At 41.9% G+C, this 21930-nt stretch overlaps 2 long non-coding RNA genes across 2 annotated transcripts in view; both read right to left on the bottom strand.

The window, feature by feature from the left end:
* Positions 1-21930, bottom strand: part of LOC136384679 (uncharacterized) — a 708322-nt gene that overhangs the window by 572160 nt on the left and 114232 nt on the right. The gene's annotated exons all lie outside the window — the stretch shown is intronic.
* Positions 17721-21930, bottom strand: part of LOC136384677 (uncharacterized) — a 64171-nt gene continuing 59961 nt past the window's right edge. The window contains exons 3-4 of the long non-coding RNA XR_010747636.1: positions 18686-18788; positions 17721-18074 (exon numbers count right to left, since the gene is read on the bottom strand). This is a non-coding gene — a long non-coding RNA (uncharacterized lncRNA). The remainder of the gene's footprint in view (positions 18075-18685; positions 18789-21930) is intronic.

Raw genomic sequence — 21930 nt, 5'->3', positions numbered from 1 at the left:
ATATATATGTTAAAGAGGGGAAAAAAATAAACCTTAGGATTCAGTCTGTTGCAAATACAGGCATGTGTTTCCACAGCAGAGCTCTTAATAAGGGTTTTGCTTTTTTTTTTTTTTCCTCCATCTGAACTATCTACCAAGATGTGATGCTTCAGTTTTATGGAGAATTTTTGAATCTTTAAGCAATTGTTAACAATATAACCCCACAGGCTTTTTGAAATGAAGGAAAAATCTGAAAAATAAAATAAGCCTGCAAAATACAAGACCCAGTAAAGCGACAAGGTAAAGATGGCATGCCTCAGGTTTTAAGAATGTTAGGCAAGTTTTTGTTTTAAAAATGACAGTGATATGCTTTTGCAGCGAGTCTAAAATGAGATGATTATAGGTGGGGGAAAAAAAGAGAAGGAAATGATGTGGTCTTGCGTTCCCTCACCAAAAACCCCAAACAGCAAAACTTTCAAGCAAGCCCTGATCCTAAAAGTGCACCTTAGAATCCCCTTAGCACTTTGGGGGGAAAAGTTTCTGTGGAAGTTCTTGCCAGGGCTCTTAGGTGGGTGTACTTTTCAAAGGCAGCAAACGGTAGTTAGACCCTGGGCAGCAGCCTAGGAAGTCTGGAGAGAGATTTCCCCGAGCCCTGTGGCAGAGAACGCAGCACTTTAAGAGCGAAAACTTTGAAAATCAACTGCTGGGGAGTTAGGCTCACCTCTCTCGTCTTCACAGGAAGTGAGCAGAAAAGCAGGCCAGGGAGAGATGATCTGACCAATTTTGTTATTTTCCAAAGGCAGCCCTACCTTGTATGGCTCATCCTGTCCTCCCTCCTTCCTTCACTATCTGTCTTTGTGCCTTCAGGGCCAGCGACAGAGCAGGGCAGATTCTAGATTGCTTTCAGAGTTTGCCTTCTCTGATGATGGATTACCATGTCAATTTAAACGGCATAGGATTAATTTGTTTCAATGATTTCTCTTTAGGCTGAATGCCAGCCGTTTTTCTATCTCTCCCTTTGCTCTTGAGAACCACCACCACCACCACCACCACGAAAAATAAAGGAAGAAAATAAATAAATAAATACATAAATACATACATAAATAAATAAATAAAATGAAGCCTTCCTTCCATATTCTAAGTTAGGAGACAATAATAGAACTTGACAAGTTAAGTGTAATGTTGCAACTCAGTTATAGGTCTGAGCGGGGTTTTTTTTTTTTTCTTTTCTTTTTTCTTTTTTTTTTATCTTTGCCTAGGAGGTTGGAACGTACAGTCAGTCAGATTAAAATGAAATTGGACTCAACATTTATATAATAAATACTTGTCTTGTAGATAATCCAGTACCGAGTGCTTTTGACACATAAGGGCTTAATTTGTCTTGAATAACAAGTTATTAATATGGCACATTTAAAACCTGCCACCTACAGTCAGGTTATTGAATCTGTGACAAACTCAGACAATCGTTGCGGAGAATATTTGGGGAGGGAGGGGACATTTCGGGACTGTCTTTACTGCACCTATCCACACACACACACACACACTAGTAACACATGTCTGTTTCACCTCACATGCGGACAGAAAAAAAAAAGTTCAACAAAGTGAAAAAATGCCCCTTATTAACCAGCTGTATCTAACCTTTATCCCAAAACGAGAATGTGTCAAAGAGTCTTGTCTTTGGAAATATTTCTAAAGCGCACAAGAAAAATAAAAAATGCTGCATAAATCCCACTGCTTTGAAAGACCAACGCTCGTTATGAGGTGGAAAATGGCATAAAAAAAAACAACAACAAAAAAGCATACCTCCTTCTCTACATATTCCACCTGGAATAACCTGGCAGCCAGATAGAGCATGCTGCTTATAGAAGAGAGGCGATTTGAGTAATACAATCTATCCCCAAAGTGAGTATTGTATTTCCCTCTCTAACGGGAAGACCTTCAGAAGCGCCTGTAGTTTCATCCTATGGACCCTAGAGGTAGAGCGCGTTTGGATATTTAAACACAGGCTTTTGTTTGGTTTGGTTTTGTTCATCGTTCTGTTTCTCCTAATGCCTCTTCCTTTCCCCAGCATCCTCACTGCCCCCCCCCCTTTCCCACACTGAAATTAACATCCCAGTTGAAGATCATAAATTGCATTCTGAATATGAGCTCCAATGGATGTTACTTACACCCTCCCCGGCCTTCTAAGCTCTCTAAATGCACAGGCGGGCTTTTTTATTTGAGCAGGTTTCGCCGTTGTCCTCGACAGACACACATATACCGCTCAGAGGGGCCAGCGACTGTCAGAACCGGAATTGAAGCAATTTTAATTTGTAGAGAAGTTGTTGGTGGTTAACCTTAGGGCTGGGGGTGGGGGGGGGTGGAGGGAGGAGACTGTGCATTTCTGAGAAACCACAAATCTTTGAGCGCTCTCCCTTGGAAATAGTGTTACAGGTGAACAGAAAAATCCAGGCAAGAAAGGCTAATTGAATGAAGAGAGGGAATTAGGTTAAAAAATAGAGTACAATCTAGTATCACATTTTCCCTAGTGTAACTTGAAATGAAGGTGTCTCCGAGTCGCCGTTCATGCCAGAGTGTTTAGATGTTGGCCACAGATGGGAACACCTATTGAAATGTGTCTGAAGAAGATTAATCGGGCTTGTCACTGTTAGGAAAGCAGTGCTTTGCTGTAAATTTCTACCAGCACAAGATGAATTACCGATGAATGCTCACTTATCAACCCCATCACTATCGTTCGACACTAAATCAAATTGAGAAGTTATCTGCAATCAGAAAATTTCTTTTTAAAATAGACATACACCTTGAGGCCCCAACTCTTTAATAACCCTGCTTGGAAAACAATTCCCCATCCCACGATGCACCTTGCACTTAAACACAACAATCGCTTCATAATGAATATATATATATATATATATATATATATTTACATCCACACCCCTCGGTCAACAGCAAAGTTGGACAGTGTTTTAGCCAGGGTATGAAGGCTTTCTTGGAAGCTGCCTTTTAATATTTCATAAAATGTGTTCCCTTTCTCTTGTGATGTTTCTCTCCTTTACGAGGAGGCTAAGAAGAGAACGGGTTGGCATTTTCCTGTTCTAAAACCCTGTTCCTGTGACCTAAATGTTATCTAATTCCCTGGTAAGATAAGGAGTTGAGAGAACAGTCTGGTTTAGGTAGAGAACAGTAGAACAGGATTTAAATGAATGAAGATCGTTAAGGAAACGCATTACTGTACTTCTCTTATGATCCGATGGTATTGTGTATATCTCGTTTCTAAGGTGGTTTGTTTGACCAAGAAAACAGTGACATGATCTCTTCTGCTGACTCCAAGCACTCAGAAGGAGGCTTTTCAGTGTAGGAAGAACAATGTGGTAATACACCACCAACCTTTGGATTTTTATAAGGGCCCTACCTGCTGAAAGAGCTGTCACATGCTTAACTCGGTTGATTTTTACTGGAATCCTGTACGGGCAGATAATTCAACTGCACAGTTTGCTGATGAGTAAACTGAGGCTCAGGGAATTACCTAATGCCATGGAGGCAATTGGAATATAGTCAGAATTTGTACCTAGGTCTTAAAGGTTCGTTTCAGGATCTTTATGCCAAGTCATTATGTAAATGAAGAAGAAGATGTTGACCTAACAGCAACTAATACCACATTTCCCCATGTGTAAGACACATCATTTTCTCTAAAATTTTGGGTCTAAAAACTGGGTTGTCTTATACAGTGTTGTAGGCTATTTAAACTTGCATTTCCTGCTTTTTCGTGCTTGTCGAGGAGTTGTATGAATTTTATGATGAGTAAAACTTGAGTTCAATAACTTTATGTAATACATTTTTTTTTCCCCAAATTTAAGGTGCGTCTTATACCTGGGGAAAGACGGTATTTACTATGGTATTTACTGTGTATCAGAACTATGGTAAACATATACATGACATGTTTCTTTATTTAATTTCTATACAACTCTCTGAAGTACTGTTATTACTTCTTTTTTAAAAGTTATTGATTTTAGAGAGAGAGAGAGAGAAACATTGATTTGTTGTTCCACTTATTTACGCATTTATTGGTTGATTCCTGTACGTGCCCTGACCTGGGATCGAACCTGCAACTTTGGCATATCGGGATGATGCTCTAACCAACTGAGCTACTCAGCCAGGCAATACTATTATTATTTCCATTATTCAAGAGAAAAGATATAAACATTATCGCTCAGGGCTTAGGTACTTGCCTGAAGCTGACACTGCTCCCAAGTCATGGACACGTATTCAAATCCAGGAAGTCTGAGTTCTTAGCCACTGCCTTATCCTATGATCCTGTCTCCAATTGGACTGGGGGTGGGGGAGGGGAGGTCACAAGAAATCCCATTCCTTTTTGGAATATAAAAATCTGAGGCAGCATGTCATCGCAGAATAGACCCTGGTTTAAAGACCTGGGGTTTTAATTCTCGCTTTACCAGGAACTAAGTATGTGACACAACTTCTTTGTCCTTTATTCTCCTTTATCTCTGGAGGGGTTTTGTCACATGAAACCATGGACTTCTGCTTTGGGTACTTTGAGAAGGTGTGGTTTCCATCTCAGAGGCTGGAGTGGGGACACCCTCAGCATTGGGTGGGTGACGGCTCTGTTTTCTTCTTCCGCCTCCAGAGCCCACTGAATACTCAATAAGACAATGAATAAGTCAGTGATGAGTCTTTTCTTTTTATAATTTATGTATTGATTTTAGAGAGAGAGAGAGGAAGAGAGAGAGTGGGAGAGACAGAAACATCCATCTGTATCTGTATGTGCCCTGACCGGGGATCGAACCCTCAGCCTCTGCATATCGGGACACGACGTTCTAACCAACCGTGCTATCTGGCCAGAGCTCAGTGATGGTTCCGTCCCTCTCTTATTTTTCAGGTATAGAGCACAAGGAGAAACCTGAGGCCTGGAGAAGTTAGGTGACTTTCTTTAGGTCAGTTACCCAGCTGTTTGGGGACAGAGTTGAAACTAGATGCCTTTTCTCTTGGCCCCTAAACCCCAAAAATCCACCCTCAGTCCCCCAAACATCCCCCCTGCACACTGTTCTCCATCTGCTCATGTCCGAATTACAGCTGTTCCTCTATTTTATCATATGGTACCTTATTATTGGTTGTAATATAAAAATGTTCTGAAATCTCTCCCACCGCCGTAATCTTTCCTGAAATCTATTAAGCTCACCAGCCAAAGAGTCGAAGTTGCCATGAAGAATCACCCAGTCATAAGCATATTCTGTAATCTCCATTAGGGTCACTCTCATATTCCAACCTGTATTTATTACAACCCTCTTCTGATGCCTACATAACCAAAATTGCTAGATTTATATTGTCTAATGGTTCCCCAATGGGAAAAATCTGTGTTTTTTATCTACCTCTTCCTGCTCTCAATCACCCTTCTACATACATTGCCCGCTATGGTAAAAACCCCCGTCTGGGTTTAATCAGAACTTGCAAGACAAAATGTGCATTATTAAGAAATATAAATATTTTCAGAAGCAATCAAAGGGATGAAAGATTGATTCAGCATGTAGATTGGACCTAATTCGAAGCAGCTTTTTTTTTTCTAATGAGGGCTACTGCGGTACCAAGTCAGGACCTGGCGGGGAGGGGGGGGCACCAGTTGGAAATTCCGAATCGTGACAATAACATCAGGATTTCTCTCTCTCGGTAGGCGTGCCAAAATAATTTTCGCAAGGTGTATTTCTCCGGGTCTCCGGGGTGAACCACCTTTCCTGCCACTCTTTGGGATTTGTTTGGGAGCTATCTTTGAGAAATTATGACTAATTCCTTCTCTTAAGAATTTAGATCAGCAAGTACCTCCCTTTTCACAACCCAGGAAGTTGGCTTAGCACTGACTTTCCTAAGAACACTGGCCTGGAGGCATTTGTATTACAACTTCTTTCTTGGCTTTAATAAAAGGTATCACATTATCTACCTGGTCAATCTCTATTGGCTTTCAAAATAGAGACATGGAAAAACCTAATAAGCCTCATTAGGATATCTGCTTAAAAAACAATGAAATCTGCCTCATTTAGTTTGTGGCTTTGAAGTGTCCCAGCAGAACTGGGTGGTCCCTGCTGGAATCTATAGGTATTGCTAATTTGGGATCTTTGTCAGTCTGGTAGCTCTAGGGGAAAAAAAAAAAAAAAAAAGCTTAATGTGTAGGTGGGATTTTAATACACAAGGGATCAAACCCTGATTGCTGTCTTTTGTTTTTATTTTCTTTCTTTCCCTTAGTCCCAGTTTTTTTTTTTGGCCACATGGCCTTGTCCGCGCAATGGCTTGAATTTCTTGAGATGGTTCACCCACCCACAGCTGGGATCTCAAAGGGGGCTGAAAATGTCTTTAAAATCAACACCACTCCTGGAGCCTGAGAGAGTAAGTTCTCCTTTGTTGTAGGGTCTAGTATTATTTGCTGTAGATTTTTTTATATATATATATATATATATATATACATTCTAAATTAGGCTGGCAACGGCCGGCTTCATGTTTAATTCATCATGCTCAGCTGAAAGAGATTAGCAATGTCTAGCACGCACCCCTCGAACGGTGCTGACCTCACCAAGTATGGTCTGAAATTAATTAGCCTCATTCATCCCAAATGGAAAAGGATAATGGAGCAACATTTTAGAGATGACCATCACAAATTGTAGGCAGCACATTTTTTTTTTTTAAAAGGGTCCCCATTTTCAAACCATGTGTAGATTAAAATTCTTGCTGGGTTTTACAATATGACAAGAGTTATCAAGCACCCCAGAGCAAAAAACCCCGGGCAGGCTGCGGGTGTCTTGTGTCTGGGTGTGCACATGCATTGTGAGCGGGTGTGCGCACTAAGTGTGTGGGTTATAGGAGGGTTTTAGCGCTTGTGTGTTGACGGGTCCGTCATTAGCTGGCTTGCTGTCTAAGGTGACATCCGGGATACCTGACCAACAGAAACCGGAGACTAAGTGGACTTTTTTTGTTACTGTTATCATAAAAAGTGAGCGTGTCGGCATAAACGACATATTTTTCTGGAAGACATTTTTCAACCTCTATATTAGAGGATGTTTAAATGAAACACTGGAAAGCCTCCTATGGACTTTGCTATTTTGCTCAATTTTTCTATTTTGAGATATTTTTAAACTTTCTCTCTTTTCCCTCAGTCCCTACTGTTTGATCATATTTTCAAACATGAGGGAGGACCAACTCGGACTACGGAATCAATTAAAATCACCAGCTAAGATTAGCTGACTTTCCCCTTGTGGGACTGGCGGAGGGAGGCCAAATGGTTGAACAGCAGAACCTCTTTCTTTTCCAGCCAAAAAAAATCCCGAGCGGGGTTCTTTGAGGTTCTCGAAGATGTTGTAAAGTTTATTTTTGTGAGCAGTCACTTGGGGGACTACAGATTAGAAGAAGAAGAAAAGAAAGAGGAAAACTCTGACTTTTTGTGTTTTCGGATTTTAATGTTTTAACTAATACAAAATGTAGTTACTTTGTGAAAAGCTATCAGGATTGTTGGGGGGGGTTTATTTAGTGCACTTAAAAAACCCACTTTTTAAAATTTATGTTTTGCTTTCAGAGAGAGAGAGAGAGAGAGAGAGATATGCCAATCTGTTTCTGTATATGCCCTGACCTGGGATTGAACCGGCAACCTCTGCATTTTGGGACAATGCTGTAACCACACAAGCTATCCTGCCAGGGCTAGTGCACATTTCTTAAGAACAAAAACAAACAAACAAACAACAAAACCCACATGATTCCAAAATAACTTTGTTTAGTTAAATTGAAAAGTAGATATGCAAAGTAATATAAAAATGCATTTTTAGGCAAATGATCTTTTTAGAGCTCATTGACATATTAATCTCCAAATGTAAGTTATTTAAGATTATTTTGTCTTATAATTAAACTGGAAGCATGTTGCCCATTTTCTCCCCAAATGTAGGATTTAGGAATTTCTCTGCGTTCACTTTTGCCTAATCTTCTCATCCCAGAAGGCCCATTGATCTAATGGGCATAGATCACTTATAAGTACAAGATCATCAATCCCGAACTGTGAACCTATCATTTTGACGTAAAAGAACTAGTCTCAAATCTCCCCCAACCTCTAGCATATAATTTGAGAAAATTAGCTATAGATCTCTAACTGTTGACAGACATAAAGACTTTTTGTTACTTATCATTTGCTCAATTTGGAATGGCATGACTAATCTACAAGGTATGAAATAAAGGGGAATGTTTGCAAAAAAAAAAAAAAAAAGAGTTTACCTCATTAATAAAGCACGAGTTACCAAAAGTATCTTTTCCTTATTTACTATTGAGACAAAAAACGTATACATTCCATAACAGTGCAATTTGCTCAAATGCTAAACAACGAGTCCCAATTTTTATTAAAAAAAATTTTTTTACCCCCTAAGGTGAAAATGGCAGAAAAACCATAAATATAAGGATTAAGGCTGCATGACATTGGAGTTCATTCAAATGATAAAGGCAACGGAAAATGCAGATGCACTTACCCAATTTTATTGGAGATCCACTTGAAGCGATAAATCCTTTCTGGGCACTCGAAAGAGTCGAAGAAGGTTCACCTAAAATTCAAACCAGGTTTCCTCATCCCTAACCCAGACTCACTACGTTTAGGGTAAACTAGAGTTGTGTTTGGGGTTCACAGTAAAACGTTCGTCCCAGCTTTAGCTAATGATGGGTCAATCAATGACGGGCTGGGGGTAGAGAGCTAGAATGTATTTTGGAATGGCTGTTTTCCCTACTTTATTTCATACTTTCTATAATATGCTGACGTATGGAAAGATGAACACATATGAGAGCAGAGAGGGGATGTCAACAGTTAAGTACACCTAAAGCTTTCTTTAAAAAGGAGAGCCCAGCCCTGGCCGGGTAGCTCAGGTGGTTGGAGCATAGTCCCGATATGTCAAGGTTGTGGGTTCAATCCTCGGTCAGGGCAGATAAGGGAGTCAACCAACGGATGCATAAATGTGGAGAACAACACATTGATGTTTCTCTTTTCTCTCTTTTTATCTCTCATTCTCTTCTAAAAAAAAAAAATTAATACAATTTTTTTTTCTTCTTTTCCAAGTGAGAGGAGGGAAGATAGAGAGACAGACTCCTGCATGAACTCTGACTGGGATCCACCTGGTAACCCCCATCTGGGGCCATGCTCACCACTGATCTATTTATAGTGCCTGAGGCAGAGGCTCCACAGAGCTGTCCTTAGTGCCGGGGCCCGATGTGCTCAAACCAACCAAGCCATGGCTGTGGGAGGAGAAGAGACAGAGAGAGAGAGAGAGAGAGAGAGAGAGAGAAAGAAGGGGGGGGGGCGGGCGAGGAAGAAGCAGATGGTCACTTCTTCTGTGTGCCCTGACCAGAAATCGAACCCAGGACTTCCACAGGACAGGCTGACACTCTACCACTGAGCCCACCCACCGGGACAATAAATTTTTTAAAGCTCTGTCTCAACTTAATTTAGCGGACCATAACAGTACCAGGCCAACACTGTTATTTCCATTTTGTGGATGAGAAAGACTAGGCCCCGGGAAGTTACACAACTTGTCCAAAGTTGCGCTGCTCCTAAAAGGAACCTGAACCCCAGGCTGCCTTGTCCTGGAATACAAAGCCGTGCCGCCTCCCAGAGGAAATGCAGTGATGACGTTTGGAAAACAGACTGCTACAGACTAAGAATGAGGGAGATATCCACCCCTCACCCTTTTTTTAAAAAAAACTCTTGAGAACATGAAGTAGTAAATGTAATAGGAAAAGCCAAAGAGGGGAAAGCTCGTTCCTGTCTGAGCTTTTTATCCCAGATGAACAGAGTTGACGTCCCAAATCTCCCATAAGCCTTTGCCTGGCTGCCTCTTGGGATGATGCTACATATGTCAGACAGGGCAGAGATACATTGAGGGGAACTCAAAGCAAAAAGTTGGAAATGACAGGGTGCAAGAGCGACTGGGGAGGAAGGGTCGAAGGAACTAACTGGGTAGAACTAAGAGAAGCAACAGTGAGTGTAAAACTCAATTTTATTCTAGAAACATTTAGAAAAACAAGAACGCTCAAAATGTCACCAGGGAGATTGGAAAGACGTAAAGAGAAAGGTTTAAGAGAAAACAAATTAATGTAACTCCGATGTTTGTCATGGGTTTCCAGGACCTATATAATATAGGCTATATTTTCCAGAACTTTCTCAGGAAAAAAAAATTTCTTCCTTGCCTTGTGTAGGTTGAATCAGAAAGATAGACCATATATATATATGGTTTAAAAAATGCTTTAATCAGAATAAAATGGAATATCCTCACAACCTTTCTAGTCACTTTCTCGTTTGCAAGGCATGTGTGAGTATGTCCGCTTTGCAGATGTGAAAACTGAGGCTCAGGGAGGTTGTTACGTGCCCAGGGTCACGCAGCCTACAGTCCCTCTGAGTCTTCCCCAACCCTGGACCCCTCCCAGCATGCCACCCTGTGTTCACACACGCAATGTCCTCATGACTTTGCCCAGAAGATGATGTCACAAAACAACTGGTCTGCAGCCAACTTTCATTGTGATGCGTTGCCCGCAGGAAACATACAGATAAGAACACATTCCACTGGGATGAGACACAGACCCCGCTTCTGAAATCTGGCTGCCATCCTGGAAGAGGTGGCCCGGTCTGCCCAGCTCTTAAAGAAGCCGTACACCTTAAGAAAACATCCCACCAGCGGCTCAGAATGGATGGACAAACACACACACACACACACACACACACACACACACACACACACACAAAATGAAATGAAATTCTCCCACCTAGGCCTCCCAGACCTCTGCCTTTATGGACCCCCCCAAATCAAATCACCTGCTGTTTATAGGGGTTCTTAGTACTGATGAAAAGGATGAGTTATGCTCCAAACGTTTCCCCCTGCCAAAGGAGAGAAGTTCCAGGTTCTGGGAAGGTATGTAAAGCATCCGATCTGAAAAGTGGCAACAGCATTTGGGACCAATTACCCCAGATTAAGAGGCAACCATGTTCCGTTTACAATGCGTAGCCGAGAGCTGTTTGGCCCGGGCTCACATTCTGCAGATTGTAAATTATAGATATTTTCAGCCTAACTCTGACTCCTCCTTTGACCTCTGTGCCCCAGTGTGGAGAAAAGCAGGTAGAGGAGCCCTGTTGTTACTTGCCCTGAAACTCCAGTGAACGGGGGAACTGAACATGATCTCCCAAGTAAGACATTTAACACTCCGCTCTCCTGCCGCGGAAGCTTGGGTGTCTCACTGCGGGAAGAGTCTAATTGCGTGTGATGTGTCAGGATGTGTTTTTTTTGCTATTTTTTTTTTCTGTTTGATGCTCCTCAAAGATGATTTTTGCAAAAGAAGTTAGAAAATAAAGGCTTTCTGACTGACATCTTTTGCTTACTTGCTGTTGCCCTCCAATATAACTCCGTTTTCCAGTAGACCATGGATTGATTAATCAGTAAGAAATGAGAGATAAGTGAAGTCAGCCCCAGAAGAGAGCTATACCGCTCAGGATGGTTAAGACATAGATAGCAACAGATGACAGCCACTGTGGGCAACACCCCCCCCCCCTCCCAAAAATTTGGCCTCACCCCTGACGGCTAAGAGGGGTTTGAACCGTCTGGGGCCTGTGGCTTAGTTTTACCCTTTTACAAAGGAAGACAGTCCGGACTTTGTGCAAATTGCTGATCATTCCCGAAGCTTTGGGAAAATAGTCATCTTGGATTCTCGGAACATAATCCTGAGGTGAAGAAGGGCTTGACCTTGCCGGGGAGAAGGAACCACAGAGGTCAAACAGGAAGGAGAAGAAATGGGAGACGTCCCTTCCTGAGTGACCGTCCTGCCAGGCGAAGCCGCTTGGGAAAGACAATGTGGAGACCGTCGAAATGGAACCATCCGACCACAGAGACTGAACTCTTCTTCTTCACATCCTGTGGGTGGGACAGTCATTTAGATGACAACCGGATTTGTGGCTCTGATGGCAGAGCATTATGGGATCGTGCACTTGGAAAGTACATTTATCCAAGGACCCAGGGCCCACTTAACAGAGAGAGGGCCATCCTCCGAGGCGATGCCTGTTTGACATCCTTCCCGTCCGTTCCCCTGGCAGCACCTTCTCCTGATATAAACACGGACCCAAAACTAACACTAAGCAACTCTGGTATTCTTTGACCCTGGTATATCTCCACCATTGACATTTTCTGCAATGTCAGAGTTTCCTGACATTGACAATTAACTCCCAAATTAACTTAGAGATGATAGTAAGCTCTCAGCTAAATGATCTAATGGCCACTGGGGACCAGGCCAATTTTCTAGAATAAGGTTAGGACTGAGTCACGCTTGTGACAACACTGAGGTGGGCCAGGGGGAGAGGTAGCTAGCTGTTCAGGGGAAGAAGGAATCTAGGTGTGAGAGGGGGAGATTGTTATCTGCCTTTCCTTCTGCCGGTTACTCAGCCCTCTGATATTTCTGCAGCCCCCAAAAACAGGGATAACCGGTTTTGACACTGTTGTGGAATTCGAGCCGCCAAAGTGAAATCATGAAGTCATGGACTCTTCCCCTTGGAAGGAAGCTCCCCCGTGAATCCAGAGGTTGAGAGGTGGGCACGCGGTGAGGCAGACAGCGATCCAGAGATTGTCAGGAGTTGTCAATTCAAGGCAGGTAACATATATGTATGAAGAAGGCCACCAGAGTGGCCAGGGGCAGCCACCCAGGCAGAGGGGTGGCTGGGGCGGGGCTCGTCTCCCCAGGGTTCATTCTTGGGGAGCTTCGCTTTAAAAGGTTTTGTTCCTTCGATGAAAGCAAAAACTCTCTGTCTGTAGAGTGAATTTCCACTGGGTCGAAGTCCGTCCTCAGAAGCAGAATATCTGAATCTCATTCCTTTATCCTGTGACAGACTTTCGAAGGCTGGAAGACAGCTTTCACCTTTCCCCAGCTCCCAGTCCCTTATCAGATGTGGACACAGAGGGTCTGTTTTCCTGAGTCTCTCTGGTTTGCCAGGGTCTCTTAAGAAGTGTCCAGAAACAAATAAAATACTCAGAAGTTGAGTGGCCAGTGCTGTCCTCCATGTCACATGACTGGCTTTAGACAGAGAGCCCTGAGTCACGGAGGAGTCCCGTTCTGTGGAGCCGGGATCCAGTCATCTCTAGGGTCTCCTACAAGGGGATTTATTGCATTTAAGAACGTCTTGTGTTTATCCCCCATTAAACTGCATTTTGTTTTGGCTTTTTGGTAGCTTTTACAATCTGTCCTTCATCTTATTATTTTTTTTAAACAAATCAACTGGCCTGTCTTCTACAGTTTGCCCAATCATTGATCTAAATATTGCAGAAGCCAAGCCCTCTGGGGTTTTAGGGTCTTGGATGTCACTAGTGATTATGTGAGAAATTGTTACGGGTTTATTTCTTCAGTTAGTTCATGAGCAATGGTTAACGGTAGGGTCTCTGGGTCTGGATTAAAACCTGGGTCTGCCAATATCCCAGGTGTGCGGCCTTGAACGTGTTGATTTATTTGCCTCAGTTTCCTCATCTGTAAAATGGGGATCATAATGCAGCTATAACATATATAGTTGTTTTGATAATTAAATGAAATAAGAGTAAAGCACTTTGATTAGTGACATGCACAGCATACACACTATTTATTATACATAAAATAAAAAAAATTAAGACAAGATCCCTAAAGATAGTCTCCCTTATACTTATATCTCTAGAGACAAGCGCTGTGCCTAGAATATATTTGGGACTAAGTAATTGGGTATATGAGTGAATGAGTTTCCATTCTAGACACTGGATGCAGTGAGATAATATAATCAATGCTATAGCTTCTAATACTAACTGATTTTCATTGTTATAAAAAAAGGTCGTGACCAGGAAAAATTATGCATATTCAAGCTTGGACCATCATCACGGTGGTTATTTTACTGCTAACTTTTCTGTGACTGGTCATCAGAGTTACTTTTGTTTTCATTGATGCTAATCTCTCTTTTTAAAAAATTTCCCATTGTTTTAAGGAGGGGGAAGAGGGAAGAGAGAGAGAGAAGCATCAACTCACTGTTCCACTCAGTTGTTCCATTTAGTTGCTTCTCGTACGAGTCCTGACTGGGGATCGAACCCATGACCTAGGCACGCCAGATGATGCTTTATCCACTAAGCCACCCACCCAGGGTTGATGCTCTGATGCTCATCTCTTAGGTCTCCATTTAGCATGCAAGACTGGAGAAGTCACCCACTTAAATCCACTCTGAAGGTGATGGGTTTCTGCCTTGTCAGCTTGCACCAATCTGAGAGGGGACACTGTCTATTTTTAGCAAGAAAAGGCACTTCACCAAAAAAATGCTAGTCAGGACTCTGCGTTGCCTCAACTTCCGTTAATGTCCAGTCGTCAGCAGGCCCATTCAAAAAGACACACTGTAAAAAGTCAACGTTTTAAACATCATCCGCAGCATGGAACTTTCTGCATCTCCCTACTTTTCCGTTAACACCCAGAACGAAGTGTTGACATCCAGATGGGTCCTGACTTAAGTGCTTAGCAACCTAATGCTCCCTGGGTGCAGCCCCAGCAGGTCGAGTCAAGTTCGCGTCGGGGTAAAAATCCAAATCTTTCTCAGGTACTTCTTCCGTGGAATTCTCTTTCAACTTCTGTGCATGCTCACTTAAACACCTTCCCTCTTTTCCTCCTTCTGTTCTTTATTTATTTATTTATTTTGTATTTTTCTGAAGTGAGAAGCGGGGAGGCAGTCAGACAGACTCCAGCATGCGCCCAAACTGGATCCACCTGGCATGCCCACCAGTGGGAAATGCTCTGCCCATCTGGGGCGTCGCTCTGTTGCAACTGGAGCCGTTCTAGCACCTGAGGCAGAGGCCATGGAGCCATCTTCAGCATTCGGGCCAACTTTGCTCCAATGGAGCCTCGGCTGTGGGAGGGGAAGAGAGAGACAGAGAGAGAAAGGAGAGAGAGGAAAGGCGGAGAAGCAGATGGGCGCTTCTCCTATGTGCCCTGGCCGGGACTTCCACATGCCGGGCCGACGCTCTACCACTGAGCCAACTGGCCAGGGCTCCTCCTCCTTCTGTTATTAATGCAGGTGAGCTCTGAGGAGAACATTCACCAGTGTCTTGTCCTTTTTTGTGTGTTTAGTTACCCACCGGGAGACTCAGGAGGAGCCATTCTGTGAAGGCAGGGCCACCGGCAACGTGATCTGTGGCTGTTGAGTGTGTAAAGGGCTAGCACTGTTGACAGCAGGCATCCTAAAAGAGCTATAGAGAGTCAGGTGAAATTTGTACACAGGTGGCCCTATCCATTACATATCGCCTGTAGCATACCCATAATCCCCCAGGGCAGAGATGCTGTTACACTCTGCGGGCCAAGGTCTGCCCCCGCTTATAGACACACAACTCCCACCAATTCCATGCCACTCAGACAAACTTCCACGGGGGTGTCGGTGGCATAAATCTAGCCCGGTATAGTCACAATCACAGCGAGTGCAGAGAAACAGAGTGTGTCATAAAGGCTGAAGAAGAACCAAAAAGCTTCCCGTTTTCATAAGAAATCTTATCCCTAAGGCATGCAGAATTGTACCCTGACACTCACCACACTGTCCTGGTCCTATAACCTGCTGATCCCGTGCTGGGGCCAGGAAGCAGCTAAAACAGATGGATTTGGAGAAACAGCAGTCTGGTATAGGGCTTAAAACTGTGCTTGGCATCTGACTCTTATAATGTGAGGAAAAAAAATTCCCCCTAGGTGGTCCTCAGAACATGTATATATCAACACTTAAAGGGATGGCTTGGGACCAATGATCCTCTTGAAATATAGAATGTGGAAAATGCCCAAAATAAGGGCACAAGGATGTCAAGCTTTTGAAAGTCTCCAGTCTATCCATTTTGAGTCGCAGTGTCACGGGTGCTATAACATATCGTATTGTATGTTGTCGTGCGAATACGGGAAGGGGTGTGTTAGTCTTCCCGTGACGCCTTCTGCCATGTTAGCTAGTGCGATTCTTTGCGAGGTCTTTCTCGGCCTTTCAGATATCCCCAAATCATATCTTGTAAGTGAGCAGGTATCAGTGATCCCAAGCCCAGTCTGCAATAAACTCCAGGATTTTGACTCTCCTACGAGCCCTCACCGTTGCAACAACAACAACAACAACAACAAAATTATAAATAAATAAATAAAAAATCAAGTCTATTCATAATCATCAAAAGTGCTATTGTTTGGCCCTGACCAGTGGTGCAGTGGCTAGAGCATTGAAGTCACCAGTTCGAGCCCTGGTCAGGGGACAGATGAGAAGCAATCAGTAAGGGCACAACTAAGTGGAACAATGTGTTGTTGATGTTCCTCTCTCTCTCTCTCTCTCTCTCTCCCTTTCTCTCTCTGAAAAATATAAAAATAATATAAAATAATAAAAAGTGCTGCAGTGTGGAGGGCAGAGCCCAAGTTCGAGTTCTCCCTCTGGGTGTGTGTCCTGAGAATGGTGTCTCACATCTCGAAGCCCTGGTGTCCCCAGCTACATCCTGAGGTTAACAACATCTTCTTCACTGTGATGCTGTACAGACCATACCAGAAAAGATGCGTGAAGCACTCCACACAACATACAAGTTCCGTTGAATGTCGTCCTGTGTGGGGTGTAGTGGGCATCCCGTCAAAGCTTTCTCCTCCTTCTCCTCTGCTTCCCGACTACAGCTAATAAGCCAACACTCATGGAAGCCTATGTATATTAAGAAAAACACTGCCTTTAAAGAAAGTAACTTCATTAAATATTTTCCCATGAATGACAAAACGACTACACACTTAACAGAACACATTTAAAGGTGCAGTCAAGCCATTCCTGACGGTGGTTATAGAACAGATAAGAATGAGCTTTTCCAAAAGAAAAGGGAAAAATAACGAGTAAGCAAGGAACCAAATTAGACATCCCATCAGGTCTTGATTAATGGCTAATTACAGGCAAGACTGTAGCTGAGTTTAGGGACCCTGCCTCTCTGATTGTCAGTGTACAGTGAACAAGTGACCATTCTAACAAGTCAAATGTATAAAGCATCCCAAGTTCACAGAGATTTTTCTGTCTTAGTTTGGGAAAGACCAAAAGTTGGGTGTCATTCTGTAAATGTTATAAAACTATTATCTTTCATGATAACAAATGCAGATATAGAAAACTATTTTTCTCCTGAAGAGATTAAATTTCTTGTCATTTCTTTTTTCTTTTTTTTTTATTTCTTCAATTTGAGGGCTGTACCTCTGAGTAGAATTAATCCTGAGTTACAAAGTGACATCACTCTAAATGACTTCTACTCATTCTAAAAAAAAGGTAGTCCGGGTCACATTTAAAAAATAATGTGTTCTTGAATAGGAAAAAAACTGCAGTAGGTTAATTTGAAAAGTATGAATAATTCAACAAAGAATCATGCATTTCTTTTTACATATTTTCCCATAGTGGAAAAAAAAATTGTCACTTTATCATTGTGAAGTAAACTCCCTTTGGCACTTGTAAGTCCCCGAGAGCTCAGATGGAAGATGTAATTTTGTGCTTATTAGAGGACAGTGAGAACTGAAGTTTAATAAATTTGGAAAAAGGGCATGCATATTTGTGTGTGTGTGTGTGTGTGTGTGTGTGTGTGTGTGTGTAGGAACAGACTTTTCTTAGTTCACAAAGTAATCTTTGGTTTGAAATTGCAGTTAGACAATGTTAAAGTGAACAACGACAAAAAAAAAAAAAAAAAAACTGACCAGGATTTGCATAAAGTTCGGGGGGCTTTGAAGAGCATGTGTGTAAGAATTTGAAAACGAGGGGGCCACTTCTATCTCTGTAATAAAATATCAGCAAAAGGACAAAACAAAGCAAAACAAAAACAAGATTTATTCTAAGTAGAAGTTTAGAAGTTAAGGAAGCCAAGCTCTAAATAGGAAATAAAATTCATATACACACATTCAAACATCCATGATCAATTCTTCAAATCCTTTTCATCTTATCAAAGGCAATAGAAACATAGTAAGACTTCAAGCTGCCTCCTGCTCGTAACCTTGCTCCCTGTAAACACAGGGCAGATCCCAGTCGCCTCTCACGTCCAGCTCACTTTGCGGTCAGTGAATCTTGTTGAACAAAAATGCTTTAAAAAACAAACAAACAAGGAAACAAGATACCCCCCCCCCCTTCCGCTTGTCCTTATTTTATCTCCATTTTTATTATTCCCTGCACCCTCCGGCGCATGTCAGATGCTAGTATCATATCAGCCTGCAGCGAATCGATTTAGGACACTGCGCATTAGTCCCCACATTTAAATTCCCCGTGAAAACCGAACAGGACCAACGACAACAGGCGAACGGCATTGTGGGAAGAGGGCCAGAAGTCGAGCACCCGCGAAAGCAGGATTTTTCTATCAAAGAAGAAGGGGAAGAGGGTCAGACAGAACCAGAAACGAAAGGAAAAGCAGGGCAGGAGGAGAGACGGGACCTAAATTAGAACAAGAGGCTATGTTTATTAATAACCTTGCTGACCCACAGGCCCCTGACACAAAATACACGAAGTATTGTTGGGACATTCCGCTCTGTCACTCAAAAGGAGGAGCAAATAAAATGGTGTTGGAAGCTGCTGCAAAGTTTTTGAGAACAGGCTTTCCAAAAGCAAAATAAATAAATAAATAAATAAATAAATAAAAGAAATAAAAAATAAAAGTTTGAAAAGAACAGAAAAAGCCAGAAGAAGAAGACACAGACTCACTGGTGTGAGCAACTCCTTGGGCCAGGTTCCTCTTTAGTCGACTTGATCTGCCTGGAACATTCTCTGTAGCCAGCCTCCTGGCCGCTTCTACGTATCCAGAAAACTGGGATTTAAAACACAGAACAAAGTATTTTTTTGTGTGTGGGGATTAATACAAAAGAATGAAAAGTCAGTGAGCCCTGGCCAGATAGCTCAGCTGGTTGGGGCATCATCCCAGTATGCAGGAGTTGCTGGGTCGATCCCAGGTCAGGGCACATACAGTCTGTTTCTCTCTCTCTCTCTCTCTCTCTCTCTCTCTCTCTTGGCCCCCCCCTCTCTCTCAAATCAACAAATTAAAAAAAATTAAAAACAGAAGTCAATGAAAATGGCCTAGTGTCTCATTCTCATTGCTTGAGTAGAATCTTTTTCCTTCCTCTTTGCCCCATGCATATATTTGTGTATCTGAAGAGTACAGTGTAACCCACTATTTTGTAAGTTGGTTCTCCTGACCGAGAAGACGTAAAAATATCTTCTCATGTTGTTGAAACTATTATAAAGCAAGGTTTGGATGTTGGGGTCATATTTTGTTACTGTAGGAATGAGCATTCATTTGACCCCTAGAGAGAGATATGTATGTTTGTAACTTTTTGTCTTTTATAAAAACTTCAAGTGCATCTGCATGTCCTCTGGAGATTTCTAGAAGTGAACTTGCTGGCTCAAAGGCATTAGAATATTTTTTAAAATTTATTTTTAATGAGAGAGAAGAAGAGAGAGAGAGAGAGAAAAAACAACAACAGTGATTTGTTGTTCCATTTATTATGTATTCATTGGTTGATTCTTGTATGTGCCCTGACTGGGGATCAAAAATCACCTTTAATGTATTTGGGACGATGCTCTAACTGACTCAACTACCCAGCCAGGGCTCAAAGGCATATTTTGAGGGGCTACCTTTTGCGGAGTTGCCCTCAAAAGTATTAAGGCTAGTTTGTATCCCCACTGGCAGGGAATGCAAATCACAGAATTCACAAACCAACCTACTCCTTCCAAACTAAAATAAGAAACTTAGATTCTTGTTAGAATTTGTATTCCTTTGGTTTTTTTGGTGATGCTAACTTGGCTACTTGTTTTGAGTGTGATTTGCCTGCTATTTTTATTTACTTAAACATTTAAAAATAAATTTTCTATTAAATTTTAAAAGTTCTTTACATAGTCAGCCCATTAACCCTTTTGCCACGATGCACTGCAAACATCTTCTTCATTTTATCCTTGGCTGTTTAGTTGTTAATGCATTTTGTAAATGTTTATAAATTTAAGTATATACATGTTTTTCTTTATTCTTTCTTCCTCAATGCTTTTTTATATTTTGTAAAAATTTATTGATCGATTTTAGAGAGAGAGGAAGGAAGGGAGAGAGGAAGAGAGAGAGAAACATAGATCTGTTTCTGTGTGTGCTTCGGGGATCGAACCGACAACCTCTGTGTATTGGGACAACACAGCTATCTGGCCAGGATCTCTGCTTTTGGGTTTAGAAAAGCCTTGTATATCCCAGAGTCAGATAAATATCAACCTATGTTTTCTGCTAGTGCTTTTGTATTAACATTTCAATTCCTCATTTATTTGAAATTTATTCTGGTCCATGTGGTAAGAATCTATTTACTAAAAATCTTTTTTTCTTACTGATCTAAATATTGTATGTTATTGGGCTCATTTTCTTGTTTTTAAATTTTATTTCAATATATTTTTGTCTCCATCTCCCCCCTCCCCCTCCAAACCCTCTCATTTTGTTATTATAATTTAAGAAGATGCTTCTGTATCTAGTAATATAAGTCCTTCCTCATTACAGTTAATTTTCTGGGTGATGCTCCCTATTTGTGAATCCATAAGAGATCATTAAGTTCAAAATGTAAGAGAGTACAATTTATACATGAATATGTGGGGATTTGAGGTCTTTTTATTTTATTTTATTTTTATTTATTCATTTTAGAAAGGAGAGAGAGAGGGAGAGAGAGAGAGAGAGAGGAGAGAGACAGAGAGAGAAGGGGAGGAGGAGCAGGAAGCATCAACTCCCATATGTGCCTTGACCAGGCAAGCCCAGGGTTTCGAACCGGCGACCTCAGCATTTCCAGGTTGACGCTTTATCTACTGCGCCACTACAGGTCAGGCTTGAGGTCTGTTAATATTGAGTTTGCTCGTGTAGTAAGGAAGCATGCCTTTTCATTTATCTTCCCACAGAAACTGCTGTTAAGTTTAGTTTTGCCACGGAGTGTCTCAGTATAGTCTCAAATTTATTCTTTGCTATTGTGAACAGAATTTCTCTATTAAATTTTATAACTGCTTGCTAAAGAATGTTATTTAGTTAGGTATTTTTACTCTGTATTTGCCACTTTCCTGCTTTCTTATTTAAATAGTTTGCCAGGCCCTTGCCAGGTGGCTCAGTGGGTAAAGAGTCAACCCAGTGCACCAGAGGTCGCAGGTTCGATCCCTGGTCAGGGCAGGAACAAGAAGCAATCAAATGAGTGCACAGCTAAGTGAATGAGTTGATGCTTCACTCTCTCTCTCTCTCTCTCAAATCAATGGGAAAATTTTAAAAATGAAAATAGTTTGATCCATACAAGTAAATATTGTCATGTAATGTTACATTTGTCCTCTTCCTCCAAATCATGTAATTTCTTCATTTTTAGGAATTAATTTATTTTAGAGAGACAGTGAAAGGAAGGGAGAGAGAAAGACAAAGAGAAAGAGAGAAACATTCATTTGTTGTTCCACTTTTAGTTGTGCATTCACTGGCTGCTTTCCGTATGTGCCCTGACCCAGGATCGAACCCATGACCTTGTCGTTTTGGGAAGATGCCCTAACAGACTGAGCTAACCTGCCAAGGTCCTTCATCTCCCCCCCCCCCCACCCCTGTTTATTGCAAAAGATTAGAACTTGTACATTGCTTTAAAATATTCTGTATTTGGAATGTCGGCAAGATTTCACGACTCAGTATCATGGCCTGAATACAATGTATTTCTGAACAGTTCTGGCTTTCAGTCAACCTTCCTGAACCTTCTGTTCGCTGGCTCCCTGCATGCCCGCCCTTCTGCCCATACTGACAAATCTTACCCTTTTAAGACACGAGTGTTCTATCTCTATCCAGAGAACTGCATCACATACCGACGGCTGCTGCTTTCGTAGTCGAAGCACCTCCGTTTTACTATGGAAGGGCTCTCCTCCAATTCTCAGGCCAGCACATTACAAATCGGAATCATCATCGCTGTATGTGT

This window comes from Saccopteryx leptura, chromosome 13 (assembly GCF_036850995.1).
Source record: "Saccopteryx leptura isolate mSacLep1 chromosome 13, mSacLep1_pri_phased_curated, whole genome shotgun sequence".
NCBI classification, from domain to species: domain Eukaryota; kingdom Metazoa; phylum Chordata; class Mammalia; order Chiroptera; family Emballonuridae; genus Saccopteryx; species Saccopteryx leptura.
This window is presented reverse-complemented; position numbering and strand designations above follow the sequence as displayed.